General features: G+C 45.1%; 1 long non-coding RNA gene across 1 annotated transcript; it reads right to left on the minus strand.

Annotated features, from left to right (window-relative positions):
* Window positions 1-2,418: 2,418 nt before the first annotated feature.
* Window positions 2,419-4,719, minus strand: LOC123134919 (uncharacterized). The gene is made up of 5 exons (XR_006465767.1): window positions 4,205-4,719; window positions 3,399-3,851; window positions 3,210-3,269; window positions 2,871-3,077; window positions 2,419-2,495 (listed from the first exon to the last, which is right to left on the minus strand). It is a non-coding gene; the product is annotated as an uncharacterized lncRNA (long non-coding RNA).
* Window positions 4,720-7,438: the final 2,719 nt, after the last annotated feature.

Below are 7,438 nucleotides of genomic sequence, written 5' to 3' on the forward strand. Positions count from 1 at the left end.
AGCCTCCTCTTTAGAAGCAGCTCTCTCAGTACTCGTCTCCTTGTGAAGCAATGCTTGAACATGAGGGTCCCGCACGATTGAACTTAGTACCAACGAACTCTGCTGCGTGGAGTCCATGTCATTCTCTTCGCCGCCATGTCCGGCCCCTTCTCCTCCGCCATGTCCGGCCCCTTATCCGCCGCCATGTCCAGCCTCTTCCCCGCCACCATTATCGATCATCTCTTCGTCTTGCCCCGTGTCATCATTGCCTGCCCCGTCAGCATCCTCAACATCGTCATCCTCATCTTCAGTTATCCACCGAGTATAGCCATCCATGAAACCAGTCATGAGTAGGTGCGCTTCGACACGACCATCGTCATAAGGGTCGAGCCAAACTATTCCTTTGCATTTTCAACACGGACATAAAACCTCAGTCAAGTTATTTTCTTTCATGTCCTGCACCACCGACCGCAAGCACCTGTCCACCATCGTTCCACTGACCATCATGAACGTCTGCACGGTAATAATAAAACAAATTGATTATAAAAATGCGTGCATGCATCAAAGTCATACAAAAATTCAGCATGACCTTGCCTAAAAATAGGACATATATGGATCTAGAGTTTGCCCGGAATTCATGGAAACGGAAATAAATCGACATTTCGGCAAAACATGGGCAACTCAAAAGCACAACTTGGCGTCAACTCATGCCACACACACAATTTCCATAAACATATCACACACACATAAACATATTTCCATTTTGCAAAAGCACGAAATTTTAATCATCTCTATCTCGAGATCGAGCACACGGTGGAGATGATGTTGTAGGGAGATCAAAAGTGCACAAAGCACTTCTTGACAAAGATAGATCTAGTTAGGGGGCAAATAGGTCACTTAACTAAATCCTACATCTACCTACCTACCTAATTTGAGAGGAGACAACTTCAACTAGTGGAGGGGGAAGGAAAAAGAGAAAGGAGATGCATTAATGGAGGTGGTGTAGTTAGGTAGGAGTAATGAAGAGAGAGAAAGGTAGATAGAAGAGGGAGAGTAATGGGGGAGAAGTATTGAGGAAGAAGAAGAGTGAGAGTGGGAGCATGTGGGAGGTAGGGGAAAGGGAAGAGAGGAGGGGGAGGGGGAGGGACAGGTGGGGAAAAGGTGATGGGTTGGTGCGGATTAGCTGTAGCGCGGGAGTTAAAACGTGTTGCTGCTAAGGAAGTAGCAGCAGCGCGCTTTGGGCAACGGCGCTACTGCTAACCGGGACCAAAAAGTGTGCCAATTTGAAATTTAGCAGCAGCGACCCCAGAAAAAGCGCGCTACTACTACACCCATAGCAGTAGCGCGGCTCGCGGCACCGCGCTGCTGCTAAATGGAGTTTGGTGGACACCGTCGGTCAATATTTGTAGCAGCGCGGTTTACACCGAGCGCGCTACTGCTAAAAACTTGTCAGTAGCGAGTTTCCCTCACACGCGCTACTACTAATTAGCAGCAGTGCTCCTTTTTGAGCCGTGCTGCTGCTAAAATTCTGTGTATAGGCTTTTCTCTAGTAGTGTATTGTCTGCGAACCTGGCCTGCTTGCATCCGTAGGTTCATGCACATTAAATAAAATTCAAAATGTACAGGATGGATTGCAATGTGTAAAGATAAGAAGAATAAAAGCTCTACCATAAATGCCACGTAACAGTAAAGCAGATGCTACCATTTCTTTCCCAATTTATAACCTTCTACAAAAACATTCCATTGTATGTACCTTTCTTCTATGTCCATCTAATCATGCTAAGCATAAATTCATACTAAGATATTAGTGCATGAATTTATGCAAAAGCTTTGGGCTAGTCGATCCTGGTCATAACCTGATTTTTTGTGGCTTAGGTCTGGTTGCTTTTAGTGCCAATGTACAATGTACCGTGTTGTGTTTTGGGCTAGCCGATCAGGAGAAGGAATTTTTGTTCTTTAGTCCATTCAAAAAATAAGTGATAAGGATTAATATGGAATTTGTTTCGAAGGAAGAGCATAGAGCACATCATAAGGTTAGGAAGTGCTGCCATGATCACATTCGAACACATCGACAACATTTTCTACCCAGATAGTAACGCAATGTAGTAGCTGAAATAAATAAATAATTAAAAGCATTATTCCATAGTCCAAGGAGTATCTCTATAAAAAAAGCAACCAGACCTAGGCCACAGAAAATCAGGTTATGACCAGGATCTCTGATTTTTATATATGCTAGATTTGTTGAAGCAAGACATACAGATTATACGTGAGGGTGAATGATCTGATTTGCCAACATTTCGGTCCAAATCAGATTCAATCATGAAGCATCAGAGCAAATTGTAGTAAAGAGCAGTGGTGCGCGAGAGATTTTGTCCAATAATATTATGTAGAGGCAGATAACAAGGCATATGAGATTAGATCATGACAAATGAGTGGAGAGTACCTGGATGTCTTTGATGGTCGCACAGAGATCAATGTAGTCCTTTTGGTTGCACCAGCCACTTCAAGTTGTTCAACTATGAAATTATCGATGTGAAAATGCTCAGTTGAATCCATAAACATAGCTCATAGTAATTAAGCAAGTTATCGTTTATTTTAGCGCGGTGTTAAAATTAAAGTTAAAGTTTATGTTAGCACAATGTGAAAATTAAACTTAAAAGTATACTTTTTAACTCGAAAACTAAATTACATTACATACCTTTCCAATCAGTGTTGGCCAACAATACTATTTACATTGTTTAGAGAGTAGCAAAAAGAGAGATTGCTCCTTAGTTAATTGGGTTATCCAAACAATAAAGGGCACACATACATGTTGGATGTTAATAGAAAAACATCAAGACACAAATAGTCCTAAGAAATTTCCGATGGTACTTGAGGCAATAAATTTGTACCTGAAACATATAATCTACGGTAAGCTTCACAAGAACATCAGTTGCAACGATGGACTATGCAGGTTAATGACACCTACTATAGTAAGTCCATGCTATGCTCCTCACTGACAGGAAAAAAATGCTGATTGTTGAGTACAATGATTCTTCTTGTCCACTGCAAATGACTCCTACAGAATGTTAAACGGTGTGTTCTTTATCTCGGAGGTCCTAGTAATATGAGAAAAACGAGGGTGAGAGTGACTCCATAGTAATTACATTAGAATACAAAAAAACAGAAAAACATTTTCATTGCACAATACAAACAGCAAATCCCTGTACACACATGCAATGTGGACTTACACGTTCAGCAAACAAACTCTCGGTCTTACTAATATTGAAAAGCGCCAGCCGGAATTCTTCCTGCAAGATGCCAACGCACAAGCATCACAACTCAGGTTATTCATAAGCCACCATATACACAAAAATGTACCTACAGAGCAACAATATTTTTTCAGTTTTAAATAAGGAGATGGGTGTTTATCCACTAACCTTGTTAACCATCCCTCCATGTATCACACCATTGTTGATTTCTTCAACAGCTCGTACAATGCTTACCGTGAGCATCTACATAAATGCTAATCCGTAAGAGGATTTAACAGAAATGATAAAGCCCACTGGTTTAGATCCTGTAGTGTGGAGACAATTGAATAGCCAGCATGCACAGTTCTTACAAACCAAGCATCAAAATTCGTACATGCCAATGCATCTTCATGCCCGAATCCACTACCACCAAACAGCAGAGCATGGTGATGTAGATGGCAGTAGCTGTACCGACCATGAATCTGCCGCCGACCCAACTGTTGGTTGCTGGTATCGATGCCGTTGACAGGGAAAAAGGGGGTCAAGGCTTGTGTTAGAATGGTGATGGTCCCATCTTGGATATAAATACATGCAACTTCAGGTCAGAGGCGAAACAACAATGGCGGTGGTAATTAACAATTCCTGCACCAAAAATGACTATGAAGAGGCGAAAATGTGACATCCTAAAAATAGCTGCATAATGAGTTTATTTACGCATATCATCCAATGTATACTAAATATATAGCTTGTAATTAACTGCAAGCCTTGACGAAAAGCATAAATAATTGAAAAGTGGTATATGTTGGCAGACATGAGAGTACACTTTTATGCAGGAGCAAATGACTGAAACACATTGATTGGAATTACTTCTTCGCGACTAAAATCAAGCCATACAAAAATACCATGAGCGTATCACATAACAAGACCTTGACAAAATAGCATATCAAGTTGGATAATAAATCCAATCCACGAACAGACTGGGTAGGTTGTGTTACCTGTGTTAGCTTTTGCATCGAGTGCTATAAGATCAGAGGTGTGGACGCCCAGCTCGTAGTAGCTGCACCTTTCACAACCTGTAAGGCCGCCGTTTACAAACCAGGTGAAGGGTAGTAGGGTAATGAAAGAAAATAAATGAAGGAGATCAACCACGATCTCTTATTATTTCTAGCTGTCGAGTATCTCAAACTCCGAATCCTGAATGAGATCCCAGAGTTCCTTCTTCGACAGCGACGCAGGCTGGGTAGGTTGCGGGAGGCCGGCGGTGTAGTCAGGGGAGGACGTGGCGGGTTTCCTTCTTACTGAATCACTTCTCATAGAGGAGCTGGCATACGAGAGGCCTCTCCGGTCTTGCAGGAGCGAGTCCATGAAGGAGGAGGGTGTGTGCGCCGCTGCGACGCTGACCCACATCGACGCGAAGGGACAAAGCCGGCGTGTCGTTCCTCCTTGTCGCCGCCGCCGCCGCCTGGCAATGGTATGGAGGGGTTGCGCTCGACAGGGGAGGCGGCGTGGAACGCAATAGGCTGGGGAGTTACCTCTCTACCCGATGGGTCGTCCTTCCCCTGACCGCTCGCTAGAAGGGCTTCCTAGCCCAATCAACCAGAGAAGTCCAAAAAGGCCACCAGAGTAGCTGCCCCCAGGACAGCAGGCCCAGGTTGCGGCAACATTGACCTAAAGTAGCGTTCCATGTGCATCCAACAGACAGAAACAACCAGATCGTGGAAACAGACGGCCAAGAACGCAAATCACTGAGAGAGCTCGGTTTAGGACTGGACGCTCGAGCGAGCTTTTCGGCTCGGCCCGAAACTCGCTCCAGCTCGGCCCGACTCAGCTCGGCCCGACAAGAATATAGGCCGAGCCGAGCTGCATATTTCGGCCCGTTCGACGGCCGAGCCGAGCCGGTTTTTGCTCGGTCCAGCTCTCGCAGCCCAGTTAAGTTTCTTTAGATAATTTTCAGCCCATTGTCTAGCAACAGCAGCCAGCCTACATGAGCAGCCCAAGCCCACTACAGAGCACCCCGACTCATATGTGCCTCCCCTGGCGAGCGAATGCACCCGACGCTGCTTAGGGTTTGCGCCTTGCCGCGCCGCCGCTGTCCTGCCAGTGCCACCACTCGACATCGTCCTACTCGCCGCACCCGATGCTGGATGGCTCGCCGTCGACTCCAACGTGGTACGTGCCCTTTCGCCGCTGCACCGGATGCCGCCGTTCGTCGCTCCGTGATTTCACCTCCAGGCCTCCACCATCCCCAAATCTCTTCCCTTTTCTCTCTGTTGATCTATGCTGCTGACGACAGAGTGGTTTGAAATGTAGTTGCTGTTCAAAATTCTGTTGCTCGGATGTATTGATGGACTGTTGTTGTCGAAAATTCAGTTTGCTCTATCGTTGATAGACTGTTGCTGTCGAGAATGCAGTTAGCTCTCTTTATTGATCGAGCTGCTCGGGCTGGACCGAGCCAGAGGCAAAACGAGCCGAGCCTCTAGAAACAGGCTCGTTCAACTAACGAGCCGAGCCGAGCCCGGCTCGCTTTAGGCGAGCCAAAGCCGGGCTCGGGCTGAACTCGGCTCGGCTCGGCTCGTGTCCAGCCCTAGCTCGGTTTATGTGCGGTTATACTGTCCTTCATTGGTAGAGCCCTTGAAAAAAATTCAAAAAAAGAAAGGAGGTCCTAGGTTAACCAGTTTAATATAGTAGTATATATGCAGTGTTTGGTAAAGCCCAAAAGATCAAAGCACGGAAGACAAACTCAAAAGAAGAACCGCCGACGTCCGCCCGAGGGCCACACCTGCTAGGATAAAAAAAAGGTGACCTAAACTACTAGCCGGAGCGAAGACACATCGATTATCCTCTCTGCCACCGGCCGCCGAAGCGGCAGCCAGAGGGAAGGCAAATTCACGGGTTCACTAGTGAAGTATGAAAGAAAAAGTTTGCCCTAGCCGCCTAAGATTAGGGGAGGAAACGAGAGTTAGTCCCAATCTGGGAGCGAAACTACTTCATAGACGACAAATGCTGGGACGATACATGCACGATGCCTAATCCAACAGCTTTGTGCACTTTGGTCTGATGAATGGATGGTGGGATATGCAGTGTCGTCTATGTATCGTGCGTGAAATGTCGTCCGTGTAGCAACGCTCATCTGGGAGACTGCTCACGATTATGACTGATGCAAGTACTATGCAATGATCAAATACGAGCAAATAATATGTATTTTCCGTTTCAGTTTCTCCTCTAGTTTGTTAATGCAACGACCATTGGGGATTCCCCCTCCTCCTTCATTCTCAGGAAAATATTTATTACTATAATTTTATAAATATGTAGAGAACATATACATGTGTATGAGGGATTATTATTTTCAGATTTCTCTATTCTGAATAATTCCGGTCTCCATGAATCCCGGGTGCCCACCATGAAAATTTTACTTGATCAACAAAAGGCCATAGAGCAACTCGCCAAACTGTCTCACTACGACGAAAATGTTCTTACGTAAGTCTCTTCTACCTTCCGTACTGCCTACATACATTAGCGCAGACTAGCTAGCTTTGCAAATCCTGAAACAACAGTAGGCAGTTCACTGAAACATCTTAACAAAATACAGGTATTCAGAGGGCAAACAAGTTCTTCAAGTTTAGGAAATGGGCATATGGCGACCCTTGAACATGTCCTGACTGAATCCAAGGCAACAACAACTATCAGTACACAAAAAGCAGCAACCACATGGACCATGGCCATAAAGACTGAACAACGAAGTACAACATAGACTAGCTGAACTGAACACCTCCAGCTCGAAAAGGAACCCTGCATAAACAGCAAAGGACACAGTGAGCATGGGGAAACGGGAAGAAATGCAGGGAATATTAAAATTCAGCTGGTTGGTCTATCTATCACAGGATGTGCTATAAACAAGCTGGAACGATCAGTTGGTTGATCTAGATATTTGATAGGCGTCATCTTGGGTAGCACTTGCATGAAACAACTTGTCGTCACTGTCACATTACAGGAAAAATAATGTACACTTAAGTTCTCTACCTTCAGAACTCCCTACATTGGCACAGACTAGCTAGCTTTGCTAATAAGGCATACAGTTCAGGAACTTAATACTTTCTGTTGCAGTGCTAACTGCCAAGCTTCCTGCCCTTGCTCATTGCCACCATTGGAATGTTGCTGCCTGTAGCTACAAAGCACTTGTTGCAGCTCTAGCTGTTTCCCCAGTGTTGCTGTTGGGTGTCGTTTGCACC

This window comes from Triticum aestivum, chromosome 6B, assembly GCF_018294505.1.
Source record: "Triticum aestivum cultivar Chinese Spring chromosome 6B, IWGSC CS RefSeq v2.1, whole genome shotgun sequence".
NCBI classification, from domain to species: Eukaryota; Viridiplantae; Streptophyta; class Magnoliopsida; order Poales; family Poaceae; genus Triticum; species Triticum aestivum.